The sequence below is a fragment of the Lepisma saccharinum genome, chromosome 24 (assembly GCF_977018435.1).
Source record: "Lepisma saccharinum chromosome 24, izLepSacc3.1, whole genome shotgun sequence".
NCBI lineage: Eukaryota > Metazoa > Arthropoda > Insecta > Zygentoma > Lepismatidae > Lepisma > Lepisma saccharinum.
In genome coordinates, this window is record NC_139252.1 from 40,952,292 (window position 1) to 40,975,363 (window position 23,072).

Consider the following 23,072-nt stretch of genomic DNA (forward strand, 5'->3'; position numbering starts at 1 on the left):
TTCACAAATCAAAGATTCCAAACACTGAGGAAAAGGAATTTCACAGTTTATAAGAGTTTTATAGAATGTCTCTCTTTCTTGTGTGTATCTATTACACTCAAATAGGATATGGTGTATATCTTCCTTGTTGCCACATGTACAGTTTGGGTTTTGTACAATCCGGATCTTTTGTAAATGACTTTTAGTAGTTGTATGTCCTGACCTAATACGATTTAGTAATACTATCACATTCCGTGAACCTTGAACTTTTGTAAACCAAGGTCTCATTCTATTGAAATTAGCTATCCTCTGATAAAAGCTGCCTGCATTTTGAAATTCACCTTTGCACCATTCCGTCCAGTTTTCCTTCAACTTTTTCTTCACCCTCGGTAGAAGGTCTGTGTACTAGGTTTTCAGCTCCAGTACAGGTTGAATTACCCTAGCTTGTTTTGCATACAAATCTGCCATATCATTTCCTAAATTTTGACAATGTGCTTTAACCCAGGTTAAATGAATTATCTTTCCCCTGCTTTTTAAATTTTGTAAAGTTTTTACACAGTTTATAATGTATGGGGAGCATTTAAATAATAAATCATAATTGGACTGTACTTTCCCCAATAGCCAAATCTATGTGTCTTCTTCTTTCTTTTTTTATGGCTCACACCGCGTTTGCAGTTTCTAGCCAGAGTTGCTGAGTTCAGGTTCTATTGTTAATATCTATGTTCCAAACTGTTCTTGAATATCATTCACTATATTCGAAACACTAATGTCTTCCTGTTCTTATGGTATAACAGTTTTGTGAGATTATTAATTTAAATTGTAGTGTGAATCATCGTGGTTGTTTAAATAGTGAACCTATGTTTTCTAGCGAAACTATAAAGAATCCAAATAACTGCAGTACGAGATTCAGATATTAGTGTAGATAAGGTACCTTTGCATGTTGTAAGTTTTTATATAGAGAATCTCGGTATTGTTGTCTTAAGGGACATTCATAAAATAAATGATTATGTGTTTGATTAGCTTCTCCGCATTGGCAGGAAATTGATGGCACAATCTTTGAACGAGCCAAATGTTGACTTACTAATACATGACCTGTTCGCATTCTTAATATAAAAACAATTACTGCCCGAGGTAGATTCATGTTTAGGTACCAAGGTCTATGACTTCTGACTTGAGCATACCACTTATAGGATGTGGTATTTTGTAGCTCTATTTTGCACCACTTCTCCCACTGTTTTTATAACTTATGTTTAGTTTAACTCTGGGTACGAGATCTGTATAACGTAGTCGAAAAAGTGTTACCTAATCCTGGGTTCTCGCTTTTTTTGCATTTGCATCTACTACGTCATGCTATTTATTTTGATTACATGCGCACGGATGTAAGTGAAAGACACTTTCTGTCCATTTTGTCGAAGATGTTTCATCGTGCATAAAATCAAGTATTCAAATGTTATTAACTTGTAAGCAGCACTGCCTGTTCTCGACAAATCCTGCAAGACTCTTTTGTAATGTGATGTAAATAATATTTGTTAAAATTATTTATTATCTTATCGAAATTATAATTTCAGTTTGTTTTTAAAATCCACTTAATGTACAGAAAATATAACGAGGAGTGGACCTGCCGCTCAAAGTGGGATTCGAACCACCATGTGCCTTCATTGGGTATCGAACCCGGAACTTCTTGATTACAAGGCGACGACGCTATCACTTCTCCATCGGCGAGACTTATCACCAGGGACGGCGCCAGGGGTGGGCACGGGTGGGCAAGCGCCCACCCAAACATTCCTGTGCCCACCCGATTGCCCACCCAATCAAATTCAATAAGTACATATACTTGGAGATATATATGAATAATTCGATAAATAAGTGTATTCTGGTGTTCATAACATGTACTTTTTACTTGTGAATATTATCTCTGCTAGAAATGTTCACATATTATCAACCCATAAAAAGCCAATTTTGTCATTAGAAAGTGAAAGTAAATACTAGAGCTATTGAAACAAAAATTGTGATAAAATGAATACTTCCATGATTAAAAGCAGCTAGTAGGCTTAGGAGGCTCAAAATTATGCACGGTATGATCAAGATTAGATCAGAATTTAGGGTGAACTTGAGGACTGCAGCTCCGAGCCTCCACATACGTATATAAATCCCGCCCTGGGTATGGTTAAAATAATCTCCAAATAAACAAATAAAATCATCATCTTAGCCTTACTTCCTCCGGCAACACAATACATTATTTTGACTTTTTAATTATTATTATTAGAATAATTTAATCAAGAAGACTTAGATGGGCAGGCCATGTGACACAAATGGCAGAGGAAAAAGATAGTTTACAGGATTCTTGTTGGGAAACCTGATGGTAAGAGACCAGTAGGAAGGCCAAGACGAGGATGGAGGGGTAACGTTGAGATGGACCTAAAAGAAATCGGCAAGGATCGAAAAGTTTGGATTGATCTTGCCCCGAATAGGGACAGATGGAAGGCTTCTGTTGCTGAAGCCATAAACCTTCGGGTTTAAGTATGCTAGAGAGTATAATATAGTTTGTATTTAGCTCGGCATTAAAATTCCAGAAGTGTCCCTTTTTTTTATTTCATTACAATTTTTATATACTTCTTATCTTCAAATATCAATATGGTATGCGAAATATCAACTTTATATTCATTCTACTAAGAAGAAGGAATCACAATAATCACTACAATACTGCAGTGAATAAATTTTAATAAACCAGTTATGTATGGAAAAAGCTACATAATTATTCAATTGCTAATGAGTGGCTTATCCTATTTAGAAATCCTCTTTCCACACATAAATTTTGCCACATGAATCAGCCGAAAATGTCAACAGAATCTGTAGATGTAGCTGAAGTAGAGAAAAAAAGTTATGTCACGAAGTATCCAGAAGACAATTTTATTAGTTTGTTTTTAAATCCACTTTTATACTCAGATAGGCTAATCGGGACTAAACCTACAGTTTAACGTGGAACCAGTGTGCATTGTGCTTCCACCAGAGGAGGAGGGAGTCGAACACAGGACCTCTTCATTATAATGCGACAGCTTTATGCCTTTGTGGAAAAATATACAGAAAGAACTCGCACCAAACGTGGCATTTTATCACTAAAGAAGATGCGTCCATTTTAGGAGGGCGATTGCCTGAGACAAATATTTGAGACTTTCGGAAAACAACATCATTGTTCACGGAATTAGCTGCCTTGATCTACTAATGAAATGCTGTGCAATTGAAACTACCATCTCAACTTTCTAAGAGGTATGAACTAATGAAACTCCATTTTTGGAACAGTAAGTTGTGGTTGATTTGTTATATTTAACCTTTAAACCTTTCGAAAGTAACCCCTCTCTCGCCGCGGCCTTTGCGCGCGATTTTTAAATTTTTACACTTATTTCAGAAAAACGTTATATCTCTGAGACTATTTGAGCAATCTACTTCGGATAACTTTTGTTTGAAAACAAAAACATCGGAGCATGCGACCGTGTACAATTCAGAAAGGCCAAGTGAGAAAAACGGGGTTGGGAGGGGCCAAGTCCCCAAATTTCAATGAAAAAAATCGGACGTTATCCCTCTTCTTCCGTTATTTTGGAAAAGGGCGCAAATTTTTGCATTGTTTTCAAAGAATAGATTTTTTGCAACAAAGGGAACTTAACTTCTTTCAAGTCTCTAGTCCTCATACAGGCTGAAATATGACGCAATATGTCATATTAGAGAATAAATTACTATATCTCGGAGACTATTTGAGCAATCTACTTCGGATAACTTTTGTTTGAAAGCAAAAACATCGGAGCACGCGACCGTGTACAAATCAGAAAGCCCAAGTGAGAAAAACGGGGTTAGCCTTTCGTTAGCCTAGGAATACTTCATGGACAATGAACAAAGAATTTGATTTCCGTGTGTGTTTTAAATCATTCCTAACAAGACGTTCATTTTAATCCAAACATTCAGTGGCGGCGATTAGGAGGACCGGGAAGTGGGGGATGCAGTTCCATCGTCAAATTTTGCCACTTTTTGCCCCCGCACTATGGCCTCTTTATGCTACCAAGAAAAAGTATATTGTCTTTGCCCCTCAAATGTTGGCACCCAATCGCCGCTACTACAAACATTCAGATAGATTTCTCAGTTGTATAAACCTTGTAAGCTAAGAAAAGTGACCCCTAAGGAGTAAAAAAACTATTTCAGTTAAAAACTCATACGATGAAAATACTATGCTCAGGAACATGCATTAAATTACGAGAAACTTCACGATTATCTACAGTCGCACTTTCTATCATTGTCAAGTATGTGCCTTGTATTTGCAACACAAGCTTAAACCTAATTCACATTTATTTCACTGTATTAACATGCATGAAAGAATGTAATTAGAATGTATGGCTGCGCATGGGTAAACACTTCCTTGAAATAATTGTGTCCATCAGAGACAAAGCGAAAGGAAATGGAACAAGATGCGAGAATAGATTACAAAAGAATAAAAAGAAAACAAGAAAAGGGAAGGGAAAATAAGTAAGAAGAAAATCGAGAGTGTAAGAGAGAGGGGGATACATACGTCTTACATACACCATATAAACTATATATGGTCTTACATTTTTACTGCCCACCCTAATCTATCAAAAGAGCTTCTGCCCACCCGGTCGAAAATTTCTGGCGCCGCCCCTGCACAGGGACGGCGACAGGGGTGGGCACGGGTGGGCAAGTGCCCACCCAAAAATTCCTGTGCCCACCCAATCAAATTCAATAAGTACATATACTTGGGGATATATGAATGATTCAATATATAAGTGTATTCTGGTGTTCATAACATGTATATTTTACTTGTGAATATTATCTCTGCTAGAAATGTTCACATATTATCAACCCATAAAAAGCCAATTTTGTCATTAGAAAGTGAAAGTAATTACTAGAGCTATTGAAACAAAAAAAACTGTGATCAAATGAACACTTCCATGATTAAAAGCAGCTAGTAGGCTTAGGAGGCTCAAAATTATTCAGGGTATGATCAAGATTAGATCAGAACTTAGGGTGAACTTGAGGACAGCAGCTCTGGGCCTTCACTGGGAAAGACTGCTTTGAAAAGTACCACATAATGAAAAAAAGTTAGGTACTTCGGATGTGGTAAAAATATAACAACAAACCAGACCATGTAACTTGGCGAGAAGTTAACAGAACTGTGTAGAGGGAATTGGAATGAGATCTTGGTGCTGTAAGCTCCTTCCTCCACATACGTATATAAATCCCGGCCTGGGTATGGTTAAAATAATCTCCAAATAAGCAAATCAAAACATCATCTTAGCGTTACTTCCTCCAGCAACACAATAAATTATTTCGACTTTTTAATTATTATTAGAATAATTTTTATCAAGAACTTAGATGTGCAATTCATGTGACTCGAATGGCAGAGAAAATAATAGTTTACAGGATTCTTTCTGAGAAACCTGATCGTAAGCGACCAATAGGAAGAAGGAGGGATAACGTTGAGATGGACCTAAAAGAGATCGGTAAGGATGAGAAAGATGGATTAATCTTGCCCCGGATAGGGACAGATGGAAGGCTTGTGTTGCTGCATCCATAAACCTTCGGGTTTAAGTATGCTACAGAGTATAATATAGTTTTAATTAGCTCCGCATTGAAATTCCAGAAGTGTCCCTTTTTTATTTCATTACAATTTATATATATATATATATATATATATATGGTATGCGAAATATCAACTTTATATTCGTTCTACACATGTACCTATAAGAATGAATCACAATAATCACTACAATACCGAAGTGAATAAATTTTAAGCATGGAAAAAGCTGTAATTCTTCAATTGCTAATGAGTTGGCTTATCCTATTTAGAAATCCTTGTTCCACACATAAATTTTGCCACATGAATCAGCCAAAAATGTCAACAGAATCAGTAGATGCAGCTGAAGTAAAGAAATGAAAGTTATGTCATGTCACGAAGTATATACACTCTGTAAAGAAAAAATAGCTACACTTGCTCGGATATGGTTTTCACAAGATTATGAATTATAACTCCATTAAGCCTTGTTTCCATGATTATGAAAAACTAAATATGCTGACCAAGGCAGTAATTTATTTTATTAAAAACATAAACTAACGTAACGTTGCAACCTTCTAGCAAGGTCTCTTCAGACTCTGTATCAAGTACAAAAGTAACCAGATACAACAAGAAGGGTAATATATATACACAAACATAGTCTGGAGGGAGTAATGTTTGTGTATGTATATTACCCTTCTTGTTGTATCTGGTTACTTTTGTACTTGATACAGAGTCTGAAGAAGACCTTGCTAGAAGGTTGAAACGTTACGTTAGTTTATGTTTTTAATAAAATAAATTACTGCCTTGGTCAGCATATTTAGTTTTTCAAGATTATGAAGTGAACTAAAACAATAAGAAAAGCAGGATTTGTCCACCAGCCGTATTTGTGAAGCAGCGTTCTCGAATACAGGGGCGCTGAAACGTTGCAAGGGACCGGATAGGAGGGGGTGAGAGGGGCAGGAGGCATCGTCGTCACTCGTATTCGTTCGATGGAAAACCTCTCGTCATGTGATGCCTGTCTCACTCCCTCCTATCATCGCAGAAGAAACGGGTGATGGTTTTGCGAAAACGATGACATTTATCCAAAAAACCCAGTTATTTTATATTTTCATTTATTTTTTTATGCTTCAATGCAAGAGGCTCCCTCTGGTGCTACTCTGTTGCTTTTGAGGTGCATTGTACAGGCGGGAAGTTCGCATCGCACGAAGCACTCATCGGCCTCCACGCAACAGAGTAGCACCAGAGGGAGCCTCTTGCATTGAAACATAAAAAATTAAATGAAAATAGAAAAGAACTGGAGGTGTTGGTTAATGAATCTTGTGAACACCATATCCGAGCAAGTGTCGCTATTTTTTCTTTACAGAGTGTAGAAGACGATTTTGTTAGTTTGTTTTTAAGCCCACTTTTATGCTCAGATAGGCTAATCGGGACCAAACCTACAGTTTAACGTGTAGTCCGAACCAGTGTGCATAGTGCTTCCACCAGAGGAGGGGGAGTCGAACACAGGACCTCTCTATTATAACGACAGCGTTATGCCATTGGGGGAAAATATACAGAAATAACTCTCACCAAACGTGTCATTTTATCACCACAGAAGATGCGTCCATTTTAAGAGGGTGATTGCCCTGGGACAAATATTTGAGACTTTCGAAAGCAACGTCATTGTTCACGGAATTAGCTGCCTTGGCCAAGTAATGAAACGCTGTGCAATTGAAACTACCACCTCAACTTTGTAAGAGGTACGAACTAATGAAACTCCATTTTGGAAGAGTAAGTTGTGGTTGATTTGTTTTATTTTAAGTAATTTTTCTACTAATTTTGATAATGACGACGATAAGGTTTGGTGATTAGATGAAAATAACCAAGGGTCGAAAACAAACACATTCTGACACTAAAAATACAAACCCTAATAAATTATTAATTTGACAGTGGTTCCAGGCACCAGGGACTCGTTGCCCTGAAAGAAAAAAGTTTCCAGGGTATGCAGCACAGGATAGAGGTTGACATTCTAGTGTGTTCGAAATGGTCACGCCATACAACCCACGACATCTATGAAAAATAGATGAATTTTTACTGGTACAGTGATCAACTTCGATGAATTCCTTGTGTCCTAAATCATTTTGTTACCTCAGAAAATACGTTCCTGTAACCATACGTGTATTGCTTCTCCCGCATTAGTAACATGACAGTTCCGAAAACAACTTCAATTCTGAACAGATTTTACAATCTTACTTGTTTATTACTCATGAGTGATATTTTGTCAAAATAGCCTTTCGTTAGCCTAGGAATACTTAATGGACAATGAACAAAGAATTGGTTTTCCGTGTGTGTTTTAAGTTATTCCTAATAAGACATTCATTTTAATCCAAACATTCAGTGGCGCGATTCGGAGCGGGAAGTGGGGGATGCAGTATTCCCCGCCACATTTTGCCCCCGCACTATGGCCTCTTTATGCTAAGCCTTTTCTACCAAGAAAACGTATATTGTCCTTGCCCCTCAAATGTTGGCACCCACTAGCCGTTACTGCAAACATTCAGATAGATTTGTCAGTTGTACAAATCTTGTAAGCTAAGAAAAGTGACCCCCAAGGAGTAAGAAAACTCTTTCAGTCAAAAACTCATACTATGAAAATACTAATGCTCAGGAACATGCATTTAAATTACGAGAAACTTCACGATTGTCTACCATCGCACTTTCTATCATTGTCGCCGAATTCATAAACTCAAGTATGTGCCTTGTATTTCCAACACAAGCTTAAACCTAATTCCCATTTATTTCACTGTATTAACATGCATGAAAGAATGTGATTAGAATGTACGGTTGCGCATGGGTAAACACTTCCTTGAAATGATTGTGTCCATCAGAGACAAAGCGAAAGGAAATGGAACAAGATGCGAGAATAGATTAGAAACTAAAGAGGAAAACAAGAATAGGAAAGGGAAAAGAAGTAATAGAAAAATCGGGAGTGTAAGAGAGAGGGAGATACATACGTCTTACATACATATATATACTATATATGGTCTTACATTTATACTGTCCACCCTTATCTATCAATATAGAACTTCTGCCCACCCGGTCGAAAATTTCTGGCGCCGCCCCTGGTGCGGAATTCTGTCGTCTGCTCACGGCACAAACGTCATACTGACCCGAAAATTATGGGGTTCTTCTAGCCCTTTTCACCTCATTGCAAAATAAATAAATACATTTATAAAGAGGTGATAAAGAATTGACAACAGGGCTCGAGCACTATTCGTTGGATTTTCGCGATGTCTCATGATTGGTAGTTCTTTCTGGAGGTGCGTGCATAAATCATAGGTTGAAAAATACAAACAAAAAAAACAAACGAAATGAACAAAAATCTAGATCGATGACATCTGGTGGGCGGGAGGAGAACGTCTAAGACATAATTATCGTTCTGATGGCCGGCAACAACACTTTTGAAAACGTCCCCCACTGGCAAGTAAACAAGCGCATGGAGAGACATTGAACCACTCTCCATGACATAGCCCCTCCCTTTCTTTTTACAGATTTAAGCAAGTAATGGATATTATCGCACTTTTGTGCCTACCCTGCTAGCAACTCTACGGTTCGCCACTGCATATCATCACTCATCCCCATCTTCGCAAATTAGCCAAAAGTGGCACAAGAAGAGAGGAATCAAAGGAAAATAAAGGAAATCAAATCACATCACACACAAAAAAATCATCATCTTTAACCATCGCCAAATAGCTACCGCATACGTCGGCAGATGGCGCAGGTTTGTTACCTCATGGTGCAGCCATCTAGTGGCAAATATTCTGAACTACTTTCTCCAGTACACAGCAAGTAAACGAAGCAAAGTACTTGCAATTTTTTCCCGTCTTGATCGGAAATAGATTTCAGAAATGTCATTTGCGTTTCATCGTGAGTCAGTGCTTCTCAAAATTCTTGAGACCGCGGCCCGGCAAATTTTCTCCCCCCAAAAAGTCCAACAATTTTACAACAAATACCTTTCTATTTTTTTAAACTTTGAAATTTGGGCCATTGTTCACTTGCATAAAGATAATATCATAATGTTTTTTATACATTACATTAACAATAATTTTTACAAGAGGTATCATATATGATACCTCGGCACTGAAGGGGTTAATACTCCCTAAAAAGTCGTCACCAACAGGACACTCCCTTTCAGTGGCGCAGGAACGTTTTTCATTTAGGGGGGTACAAAATTCAGCCCCTCCCATATATATATATATATAATATTATATTACATACACACTCCTGCACGTATGTAGAAATACATTTCGGGGGGTCCAACCAAGTGTTGCAATAATAATACATATTAATAATTAGAATAATTATATAAAATTAAATTAAAATATTAATTAAATATGTAAATTAATTAATGTTAATTATTATTACATGAATTGGAAAAGAATAGATATATAACAGCACGTACTCATTATCTAACTTTCATGTAGTTAAGATCGCCAAGATTTGCATAATAACAACTGCCTTGGTAAGCATTTAATGTCAAATAGAAAAATAATTTAATATTTATTGAATAACAAAAAAGGAGTTAGATCCAATTAACGAAAAGTAAAGTTGCTTATCAATATTTTATGGATATCATCATTAGTACTGTGCATAAATATTTGGAACCTTTCAAAACCGTATGAGCGAAATTCCTTGCCTTCCAATAAGTTGAGCGGAAATAGCCATCGATTATATATTTAATGCTACACAATTATATTTTAATTATTTACTTTTACTACATGATAAGTCTTTCGGGGGGTGTGTTCGGACCCCTTGGACCCCCTCCAAATACGTCCTTGATACCTAGGTATAATGTAAAGTCATGAGAAACATTCTATTTTAGAACAGCACACACGAATGTCCTGTTATTTTTATGGGAAATTTCCATAAATTTATTTTTCTTTATTTTTCTTAGATTTTTTTAAACAAATTTTAAAACCTGGTAACAATTGTGAAACATATATAGCTCTAGACTTCGTTCTGGGGTTATTTGGATTTAACGGAACGGAAAATCAGGAGTTCGAAATGTGAAAATTGCGAACAAAGATACAGAGATTCATTTTAATGCAGGTTGAGATTAAAGGGGCTGAGGAGGATCTTGAGCCACCCCAAACAGGAATAATCATCTCCCACCCACTTCAGATCAGTTCATTCTAATTTTAACGTCCCATAGCTATGCATAAAAATATCATTAAACAATTTATGGCAAATGTATACCACATCCAATGCCTTTTAGAAGCCACGTAGCCTATGTGGTATTTTCTCAGACATCTATAGGCCGTTGTATTAAAAAAGAAAAAAACTGAGTTGAGATGGTTCCCGATCAACTCGTAAGAAGTCTAACTTTGAAATATTTCTGAAACATTTGACAAAGCATTTATTTGTTATATATTTAGCTGTACCCAGGGACGCCGACTTGTCAAAATTATTGGGGAGGGGGGGCTCTGTTCACTGAAATAAATTAATGAATGACTCACTCTCTCCCTTTTCTAAATTTTGGCCTCAGTGTTCGGAATCTCATAAAAGCTAGGGGTGTGCGGGATCCCGAAAAGTCGGGACCGGGATCGGGAAAAAAAATTCCCGTCCCGATCCCGACTTCGGGTGATTTCCCGTCTTTTTGGGATCCCGAGCAGTCGGGAAATACCGAATGCTCATTTTAAAATGACGTTATTTCTCGACGTTTTCTGCATTGTCAATTTCTGGAACTTATCGTAAATTGTTAGTTTTTAATCCAGAAATCACTTAAAGTGAAAATGACGTGTAGAATTCGAGATTTTCAGAGCTTCGGGAAATTTCCAACATTTCCCGTCCCGAAAATTTCTCTACTTAGTCGGGAAATTGAAAATTTTTCCGTCCCGAACCCGTCCCGTACACCCCTAATAAAAGCCTATGAAGTCCTCAAAAATATCAATGTTTTATTCACAGTTCGAATGCAGAATATTAATTCTCCACGGATGGATATGTCACAAGTTTCGTCAACCATAATAGCAAAATATTCCAGACATTTAATATCTGCTACCACGGAGCGCAAGACAGATCTCCCTAATATAGCTATCAATGATCTCGTTCTGAATGTCATGTGAGAGCCATTTGTAGCTCGAACGTCCCATCCACTCCTCTAGTTCATGTACATCGTCTTTTGAAACTCTTTTTAGTAAAAAATTTAACAATACTCATAATTACATACTTAGTATATAGTAATAAGTCATGTGTTTTGCTGTCTCTGGTCATAGCCCCCACAAAGTTAAAGGTTTAGCTGTCTCAGCCCCCAAAGTTGATGGTCTAGGACATTTCAAATGTGTATTTAAAGTTAAGTTCATGTGGCACAATTCAGAGTAAACTTTACAAGAGAAGCAAAATAATCCATTAGATCCTCTTAAGCAAAATTATTTGGGGGTCTCTGCCCCCACATCGTTAATATTGGGGGGCTCGAGCCCCCCAAGTCCCATGGAGTCGGCGCCTATGGCTGTACCTAATGACACTCTTCAATCACTGAAAGTACTATCATTACATATACAAAATCTAAATCCTTCAGATCTCAGAGGAAGCAAGGAAAGCCATACGCTCAAAAGCATTTTTTTTTGTGGACAATATGAAGAGCCGGCCAAGGTTTATTTTCATATGGAATAGTATTAAATGCAGATACATGCGTGTGTTTTAAGGTGACATGTAAATTTCTTGTTTATGTGAAACGGTGAACTTAAATGTAAGCAAAAGCATGCGCTTCACAGATTTTTTAATCTACAGAGAAAATCCAAAACACATTCCCGCCTCGCCGGCCTCCGTGGCAGAAGGGTTAGCATAGTGTGCTATGACGCCACAGGTCCCAGGTTCGAAACCCGGCATGGGCATGGGTGTTATTTGTGAGTGTCCATATATCATCATATCATCACTCATCCTCATCTTCGCGATTAGCTAAAAGTGGCAGAAATTCGAAGTAAAATAAACCAAATACATCAATCAAACATTCCTATCTTACCCCAAAGACCTAGCGAATCCAATCCAAAATCTACCAATAGAACCTGCAGTGAGTCTAATTTATCTCGTGCATTCATCTGACTAATGAAATTTTCTTACAGTTTGACTTTAGTGTTTAACTTAAAATGGTGTTGTGTTTGTGTTGCATTCGATATCAAAACCAGATTTTAAGCAATTAATGTCCAATTATAAGTATACCTAATACATAGGTAAAATAAGTCCCCCCCTCTGATAAAATCGCAGATTGCAACCTGTTTAAATGTCTAGGAAAAATTTCATTTCACCTAGGAATGATATCGCAATCCGATGAGTCGAAAACTGTCATCTTCATCTCGTCTCCTGTGTGGTGAGGTCCTTCTCGTTCTTGTTTGTGCTTATTTTTGTTTCGGTTTTCACTTTGAAGTTGTTAGAACATATTCTAGATTCACTCAGGTAGGCTAGTCTGGACTCTATTTTATAAAAAAATCTCTTAATATATAAGTTTCAGTATAGTTTTCCGAACATCCTGTTACAAAGTTATGAAAAATATGGGTGAGGTACAGGAGTGCATTGTACCCCCCCAAGTTAGTCTGTCGTGTCTCGTCTCGTTCGTGTAAGTATTTCGTTTCGGAAAATTCCATTTTAAATATTCAAAAGAAAATTGGGTCAGTCATAAACTCTTCTGATGAAGATTTGTATTTTATCTTCGAATCGACGCGACCACTTCTTTAGAAAAGTGTACCCCCCCCTCACGCAAAGGAGCATTCGTATGCAGCGTGATTTTCTGAGAGCAAATCTGATTCCATCGTTTCACACACATTTTAAACAATTTCCATCTCCTTAAAGAGGTATCCAAGAACAGGAACATAGGTTAATGAACTAACTAGTAGCAAGCACAATGTAGCAGAATCAGTTTACAATGATTTGAATTTCTGTGGTAAGGAAGATAAAATGCTTATAAGTTATAAAAAATATTCACTTTTTTATTGGGCGAATTTAAAATAGATTCTTTTAACAGTAGCACCTTGCGTCTGCTGTCAAATTACCAAAGGGGGGTACAGGGGGTACAACTCGATTTATGGATTTAGGGGGGTACAGTACCCCGCTTCAAAAATTTGGGGAGGTACAATGTACCCCTGTACCCCCCCCCCCGTTCCTGCGCCACTGCCCCCTTTGGTGTAAATAAGGAATTGCTGTTATGTAGCACCAAATGTCTTGTTACACCATTTGTCGTCAAATCACACCAAGAATGGATGGCCACGATTGGGTGTTGAGCTACATCAATTAGGGTGTTACAAACATGTCTGTGGCAACTCAGTTGATATATCGTTTATACGTATTATTGAAATTTAATATTAATCAATAAATTAGGGCATACTTATAAGTAGTAATAGTTCGGTTGTGTCTAGGTTTCTAAGCCCTTGTAGGTCAAACTCTTGTACTGAGAAACTCACGACTTCTACATAATTTGAATTATGACATTTTTCAGAATAATACCGAACTTTGCAGTTTAACGCGAAAAATGCCGCGAAATATGCGATAGAAACTGGGGAGAACAGTTAAAAAAGAATTACCGGAAGAGCTATTGGATCTGTCAATCCTAGTCTACCTGGTTCAGGTTCTATTCAAGAGAGATTGTCAAGCTTCATTTATTGCAGTTTATCGAACCTCGGTATACGATCGCTTGCGATCTCTATAGCCACGCATTATTAATAACGTAATACGTTCTCGTTCACTGAGCTCCATTTTGATCACTGATACCGACACAAATCTCCTTCCTTTGGCACAACACTCGCCAACATGAGCGACATGCAGAACGTTCGCAAGGACGATAACAAATGCAACTGACCTTCGAGGAAGTTGACTACAATCTACAAGGGATGTGTACAGGTAGAGTCCATATCCAGACAGACACTGTTATTGCTGTCCGTGGAAGGGAAAGTAAAACAAATACGTACCTGATGCTCTTAATTCGTCAAATAGGATTGTTAGCTACAAAAGAGTATGTTACTCTGTTGTAAGGAAGGATTGTTTAGACTGGCATTCTTTAATTCGGTAATTTGCGATATTATGTTGTTTTCAACAAACTATCAAAACAACCCGGGGAAAGGACTAGAGGCAGGAAAGGAAGAAACGAAGATATGTAAAAGTCACAGCCTCGAAGTAAGGTACCATCCCGGCATTCGCCTGGGGGAACTGAGGAAAACCGATCTCCCGATCTATCACCCGTGGATTAGTTTATGGGGCATATAAAGGACAAAGTGTATCGCACCAAACCACACTCCCTGAATGATCTACGGAATCGCATTGTGGACGAAACAAGAGGACTTTCTCGGGATATGCTACAACGTGCACCTTGCAGTTTTTATTATCAGTTGACATAGTACTGTCAGACAGTCGACGGGAAGCAGTGTGAGCACTTGCTTTGAGGCATTCTGTAAGACAATGTCATGTTTTCCTGTTCATGCTCTCTGTTTACTTGCAGTGTACAGTTACCCATAATAATACAGTAAACAATTCTTTCAGACAAATCTCATTTTTTGCAGTCTAACGTAGTACACCCTATCTCTTCCACGAATGGCGATAGGTTCAAAATGAGTTCGGATGGTGATTTGTGGGACGATTCTAGCCTAAATTGATGTGTCATACATACCCCTTTCCATCTGAAAATATTGTGTGATATCCAATATGGCTGCCATGATGGCCACACCACCATTCATTGCAGTTTCCGCACCAATATCCATTTGCAATATGTGATTGTCCTCCGTCCAAGCGTCTCTTCAGTCAAATCTAAGTTTTTGCAGTCAAAAGTAGCACACCCAATCTCTTCCACGAATGGCGATAGGTTCCACAATAGATTTAGCCCACTACGGAGGGTACAATTCGTAATATATTCTTGAATAATCATGTACAAATATTAGATAACTTTGGAAATCTTTTCATACAATATTTTTCTTCTATTTTTATTTCTTATTAATTGTAACCAATCTTCTTCTTTGGGCTTCTTCTTCTTGTAATCGCTAAGGCTTCTTCTTCTTATAATTACTAAGTCTTCTTCTTCTTGTAATTACTAAGGCTTCTTCTTCTTGTATTCGCTAAGGCTTCTTCTTCTTATAATTACTGTCTTCTTCTTCTTGAAATTACTAAGGCTTCTTCTTCTTCTTGTAATAATTAAGGCATCTTCTTCTTATAATTACTAAGGTCTCTTCTTCTTGTAATTACTAAGGCTTCTTCTTCTTGTATTCGCTAAGGCTTCTTCTTCTTATAATTACTGTCTTCTTCTTCTTGTAATTACTAAGGCTTCTTCTTCTTCTTGTAATAATTAAGGCATCTTCTTCTTATAATTACTAAGGTCTCTTCTTCTTGTAATTACTAAGGCTTCTTCTTCTTCTTGTAATAATTAAGGCATCTTCTTCTTATAATTACTAAGGTCTCTTCTTCTTGTAATTACTAAGGCTTCTTCTTCTTCTTGTAATAATTAAGGCATCTTCTTCTTATAATTACTAAGGTCTCTTCTTCTTGTAATTACTAAGGCTTCTTCTTCTTGTATTCGCTAAGGCTTCTTCTTCTTATAATTACTAAGGTCTCTTCTTCTTGTAATTACTAAGGCTTCTTCTTCTTCTTGTAATAACTAAGGCATCTTCTTCTTATAATTACTAAGGTCTCTTCTTCTTGTAATTACTAAGGCTTCTTCTTCTTGTATTCGCTAAGGCTTCTTCTTCTTATAATTACTGTCTTCTTCTTCTTGTAATTATTAAGGCTTCTTCTTCTTCTTGTAATAATTAAGGCATCTTCTTCTTATAATTACTAAGGTCTCTTCTTCTTGTAATTACTAAGGCATCTTCTTCTTGTAATTACTACATATTGTGTATTTTTCCTTCTTTCTTTTCTTTGTCGATCCAAATTGACGGAAATATTAAGAAGATCGATCTCCCAGACAAACAAAGAGAAAGGGGTTAGTTAAAGATCGCCGCCTGGCCGGCGCTAACCTTAACTTGAAGCTGCAATAGATGCACCTACCAAAAGTGCTTGGGTGCCTGCCGTGAAATGGCGCTACACCTAGTAAAAACAACCCAAGAGCCGCACGAAACTCTCAGTTCGTGCGAACCGTAATACACCCAGAATCGTAATTACTATTCGACTTCTTTACTTTTATATAATGATCACATATGCTATTACTGAATATTAATTACCCTTTCCACCTTATTTATATCCTGTTATTGTGCTAAGTTCATTTATTTATTTCATTATAATTAGTATTAATATCTGCAATCATTATTTCACCACATCAGCGCTTTCCTTTTTATCTTTTACAATTGTAGACGTTTTCTTGAGTGCTGCCATCTCTGGCCCACTTTCTGAACTGCTTTATGCATCATCAAACATAAGTGTCGTTCATTTTGCATGCTGCCATCTATGATCCTCTATCTCAAACACCAACAATGCAGTTTGTGTACGTGACAATGACTGCCATGACGGCCACACCCCCATTCAATGCAGTTTCCCAGCGGCGTGCATTCAGGATACGCAAGGTACGCACTGCGTACCCACAACACAGTAAGAAAAAATAAACATTTTTTCGTCTTCCCCGAACATGAAAATTCAACAATTATCGCTCTGAAAGCAGTTCCACTGCAAGAAATTCCGATTTCCGCACGAACACGCTGCTGCCTTCCTGAAGGCAGTCACGAATGATCCCGATTGTGACTTCGGCACCCACCCGATCCGCGTTGCCGATTTCCGCAGAAAGACGCTGTTTCTTCTGCTTGGTACCCTAGAAATTCGGAAGGTAACCCCATTGGCTCATATCAGCCTCGACCACGTGTTTGGGTCTGCCCGCGCCTACCCTCTCTCACACTTCTTTCCCGGTTCTAAGCATCGAGGGTACCCAAGATTTTGACAGCTTATGCAGTGTTGACAGTAGTCAACATATTTTTTTTCTGGAATGCTTAGCTTACTAGCATTTAGCAGCCACGCGTAGATAGATCACTGTTGGGTTGCAATAAAAATACATTATAAAAAGTGATGCAGGAATCAGACAGGAGGGCAAGAATATGTAGTGGTGGAAGATCATATTTAATATACGCGTAAACTATCACATATAAAATATTTATGTGAGGTTAAAGTTACACTAGCAAGTTTTTTTTTCGTATAGGGAGGTGAGGACCAGAATGGACTGTCACTGTGTCGAGGGGAAAATATGTGAACAATTTGCAAGTTTCGCACAATTCTCAGAGTATGAAAGTATCTGTTTATCTCCTTTCGGTTGATTGATTTGATTGATATAGTTTATTTTACTTCGCGTTTTGTGCCTCTTGGCTAATTTGCGAAGATGGGGATGAGTGATGAAATGATGAAATTGATGAATGGACATTCACAAACAACCAAGCCCGACCGGGATTCGAACCCGGGACCCTTGGCGTCGCAGCGCGATGTGCTAACCACTCGGCCACAGGGTCGGGCTATCTCCTTTCGGGATCAACATTTCCTTTGAGTTCCATAGCATGGGTGTTGATTGTTGACCGGACGATATGAATGAATGATAAAAGAAAAACATAAAACACAATGCTTACAATGGGATCCCTCCCACCAGACATTGCAAAGTGATGTACGGTTGTTTAGATTTTGAAGTGTTCTGGGATGTATGCTGACGTATTTTCTACTTGTCCTTAATTATCTCCCTTCTACAAAATACTTTGTCGACTGGCAACTCCGATTCATTCGTCCACAAGAACGCGTGGTTTTCGGGCATAGCGGGACCGGACACAACGTACCGTGGGAGGTTGTCTTTTGCTTTCTTCTGTCGTGCGAAATTTGCAGCGAGTGTTTCGTTCATATTATTTACATTACAGGATCTCTATTGTTTGTCGGTGCTGTGAAGTGATAAAATAGGGGGACCGGGAGTTATTGATGACATTCTGGAGAAGGGATTTTCGGAATTTACGAAAAAAGTGTAAACAATCCGAAATTGAAGGTCTGTTCCTGATTTGGAAAAATTGTTTCAGGTAGGAGTTGTGAAGGATGGTAAGCAGTATAGTAGGCATTTTGATTTTTGAGAAGAAGAAAAAATATATCTACAGAGTGATTGACTGAGTAGAAAAACAGTGAAACTTTATTGTTGGCCTTATTCGTTGGTTTCCTCTGCGAAAGGTGTGAAATAGTAGAGTATACTGAGATTTATCAAATTTATTACATGAAATTTGAAAGGACGGAAAATGATTGAGCCATTTCCTTCCCGTTCAATGTTCATCGCACTGCATGAAGGAAATAATCAAAGTTGAATTGTTGGACTCTACGTAGCTACTATCAGAATATATTTGCAAATATAAAATATCATACATATATTTTACCTCGTTACGTTTGGATATTGATACAAGGATGAGAAATTTCCCATTATAAAATTGTAGAAAAAAGTTATTTTCTGAATAACATGATGGCCAGGGAGGGGGGGTTCTGGCCCCCATAATTCATTTCTGTTGGCCCATGTTGCGTACCCTAATTTAAATGTCACCGCACGCCACTGCAGTTTCCGCACCAATACCCACTTGCAACATGTGATTTTCCTCCGTCCACAGGTCTCGTGGCATTTTTACGTAGTCATTGCAAGATTTGCCAAACGCCAGGGTCGATCTTTTAACGGAGAGGGCACAATATTTCTCTGCGAATAACGCCAAAGTCACTGCCAATTCAATGTAAAAGCTCATACCACCTCACGACTACAAAAGAGACATCATTCTATCCCATACGACGAGAATTATTAAATATGATGGAAACTGAAATGCAAACACCTCAATTGTCGCGTTTAAAGGTAAGAAGAACCTTTATGGTTCGCCGCCAATTGTTGGTTTGATAATGAAAAGTAGATTCAGATCGGTCAATGCGTGCTTTTCCTCCTAACAAGTGGAAATAGCAGACATTCGAGTGGTGTGCCCAGGATTTTCGAAGGGGGGGGGTTACGTGTACTTTTTAGTAGTCATTCCTCAATTCCTCATTTTGCCATCTTTTCTTGCCTTTTCTTTCATCTTTTTTTTTTTCAAAGAATATTGAGCCTAAGCAGAATTATGATCCTCACCTCCCACCTTGAGCACGCCACTGGACACTCGGAAGAATCTTGATGACTCCAGACAAACCCTGTCGTGGCTGTAAACATGGGGATGGGGCTGAAAAAAGGGCCTGTTATGACCCAGACCATCAAGAGTGGGAAAAGTACAGGTCGTTGTGTCTGCCCGTTCGGAAGCGTTCGTTTGTTCTCGGCACCGGCAGAGACCAGAGAGATTCGCACCATTCTGCGATGAGCTGGACCGACGAACACCATTGCCTTCAATAGGAAACTTGGCGGGAGGGTTCGGCGCGATGGGTAGTAGTGGGGCCTCATTTCGATGCGCTAAGATTAGCGAATCTCTTGCGTATTTCGAGCTGTTTCAAGCTGTCGCTTGTCTTATTTCACACAAATATGCGAGTATTCTGACATTATTTTTACTGCTTCTCTAAAATATATAAAATGAAAAATTTTTATTATTATTATTCGCCGCATCTCCCGATGACCGGACGCCTCGCCTCTGATATACATATATATAAACATATGCTCTACTGAGTTTTGCAGGTTGTGGATAGCCAGCCCTCCTTGACTCGGTGAAGAGGTAAGGAAGGTGGACGAGCAAAGCACACTCACCTAAACGGGCAGCAACCCCTCTTGCGTCTCGGACTCCGGTGACGACCACGTCACGAGCGAGGCAATCACCCCGGATAGCAGGTGTTGGCTATCGGCACCTGACGGTGGCAAGCGTCGCTCGCGCGAACACGATAACGTTTGAACACTCATGATCAGGATTTTTTGAGGGGGGGCAATCCCGATACCGTGATTATATATATATATATATATTATTGTCATATGACAATTATTAAATAATTAATTAATAGCATTGATTAATCAATTTATTTATATATATTTACATATATAAACAAATTAATTTACTACATTTATAAACTAGCAAATTAATTTCTTTAACAACTGGTTCAAAATGTCAATAAATGAAAAGATAATTGAAATGTTTTTAATAAGTGTTAGATTTTATTTAATTATTGCTCTTTATTAATAATGATAATTAAATTTTCATACTTTTATTGTGTTATGTTTCTATAATGGTGTAAATGTATTAATGGTCTCTCAAAAGGTTGAAGCTAGAGATTTCAGCGTCCAGGACGAGAATAGATTCTCGCACCCCTTGCACCGAATTTGCATTACCCTACCCCCTTCCCTCTAGATGTAACTGGCATACTTAGACATTTAATAAATTTTATGTACCTACTCTTTTCCGTTGAATCCGACGAAAAGAAAACTTAGCATTCAAGAAATATGGCTAATAAAAGGGAAGTCGGTTCGGTTGTACATCCCATATCATCTTCATTCAAGCAGTGTGTGTTATTGTTCAAATCTCAAATCTCGATTGCAAATTAAAGATTACTAGGTGGAAGGACAAGACGTGAGATACTATAAGAAGACATTAGTTTCCTATTAAATTAACATGTAAGTGCAATGTCTTATTCCCGACGAAAGGAGGTGAGAAATGGAGGAGAAATAACAGGTCGGTCTAATTTCTATGTTCCAGGGGTCTAGAGTGACAATGACAACCACCTTCGCAGCTACGGCTCCAGTTCTTATTAGTCCAATTTGATATAATTTTAAAACCTTATCTATGAATGTAGAAGTACGTTTTTACCCCATGCTGTTACCAGCCCTAAAGAGAGAGAGAGAGAGAGAGAGAGCAAAATATGTATGCAACATTCACACACAGGCTGACATCATTCTTTTTTGTTCCTTCTTTGTATGTGTATATGATATTATTCTTAGTATAGAATGTTTGAAGTCAAAACTAATTGCTTATCTTTGTTGTTATAACACAAACTCTTATCCTTGGAAAATTTTGATTGGGGGGGGTGGATTTTAATAGAACAAGATCTTTGGGGGAAAGGTGGGACATCCCCCTTCCTCCATGGGAATTCGTACCCTGTATGTGACCACCAATACTATGGAATGATCCTTATAATGAAGAACATGTCTGAAAGTTAATTAACCTAAAAAAGGATATTTCCTCATCAAGACTGCAGTTCGAAAAAAGTCAGAACAGGGAGTAAAAATGGTGAACTGTACCGACCAAATTGGAACGCTTGCTACCTTCGCATAAATGGTTATAGAATTAAAATTAATAAATATAGTAGACTGCAGACTTCTGGAGTCTGCCTCTTTCCAGAGACAATACATTCATTTATGAAAGAAGAAAATATAATTTGTAGCAAAATCTTAAAAAAAAAGTCCGTGTTATTTTTGTAGGTTTTTATAAGTTCGCATTAAAATATTTCATGGCTCGAGGAGGGGGGAGGGGGCATAGACCCCTTGGGTACGGGCCTGCTTCTGAGGTTTCCCAAAATTCCGGGGTACTTAGGCTACTCGCTACGTGCTGTGTTTCTTATGAGCATGCAAGCTACTACTTCCCTCTTTCGATCAGGAGAAGCGTCCTTGTAGTTGCAAGCTGGATTCTGCCTAGCCAGAGGAATTTTGTTATTGTCGCTGCCAAGATTGGGTCAGTGTGCTCGAGTTAACTTGGTTTTTGCTTTTAGCTTTTGACGTTCGTTCACCTTCCCATGACAATATACACACACACGTGCGTGTGTCGCAGAGGGATTTTTTTGGCAGTGTTAGGGAAATGTGATGTGTAAAGATTTGGGTGATATCATTGAATAAACATTTCATACTTAGGGGCTCATGTGATGAAATAATTTTAAAATGGAAAAAAATCCATTATTCCTCACATAGGTAAGCCTAAATTTATTTATTTTTTTGTCAATAAAACTCATATTTGTCTGAATTTTCCAGAACTAAAGCAATGTGAAAATCTTAAGCATAGAATAAAGTGAAAAGTATGTAAAAAAAACAACATCGACATTTTGGGGAAAAATCGAAAATTTGAAGGTCGCTGCATAAAGTCAAGAATTTGCAAACATAGTGATGGTTCGTTCGTGAACGAGTCGTTCCTTTTGAACGACTCCCTCTTGGGAGCTGTGAACTGCCCGCTCCTTCAGGGTGAACGAGCAGTTCCTCTGCGGTCGTTCCTCGGAGACGTGAGCTTTGCGCGTGTTGCCAGCAGTTCCCGCTTCCAGTCGTTCACTCCCAAGTGCCTGCGAGGGACAGCGACCGTGTTTTGTTTCTGCTTGCCGTATTGTTGTGGCGGTTTTCCACAGAGAAATGTGCGCAACTCTATTTGTAACAACAATACAGTAGCGGAACAACAAGGGAGGGAGGGATGGGCTGGTTATTCACTTTTAACACTTACTGTGACATGTTTTCGCAACGTGAGAATAACTGTGAAAGGATGAAACACACATCGTTCCTTTTCTGTGCTCTTCTTTATTGAAATGTCTTTCAATCGGCAGAACTACTATCGTAAAGAAAATGTGGGGACGGGAGGACTGGGGAGAGCGTGTGAATTAAAGTGCTATCATTTGCAATCCAAGTATTAGCGTTGTGTCCTCCATTCTCTTATGGGTGTTTGTTTGACTGTTTATC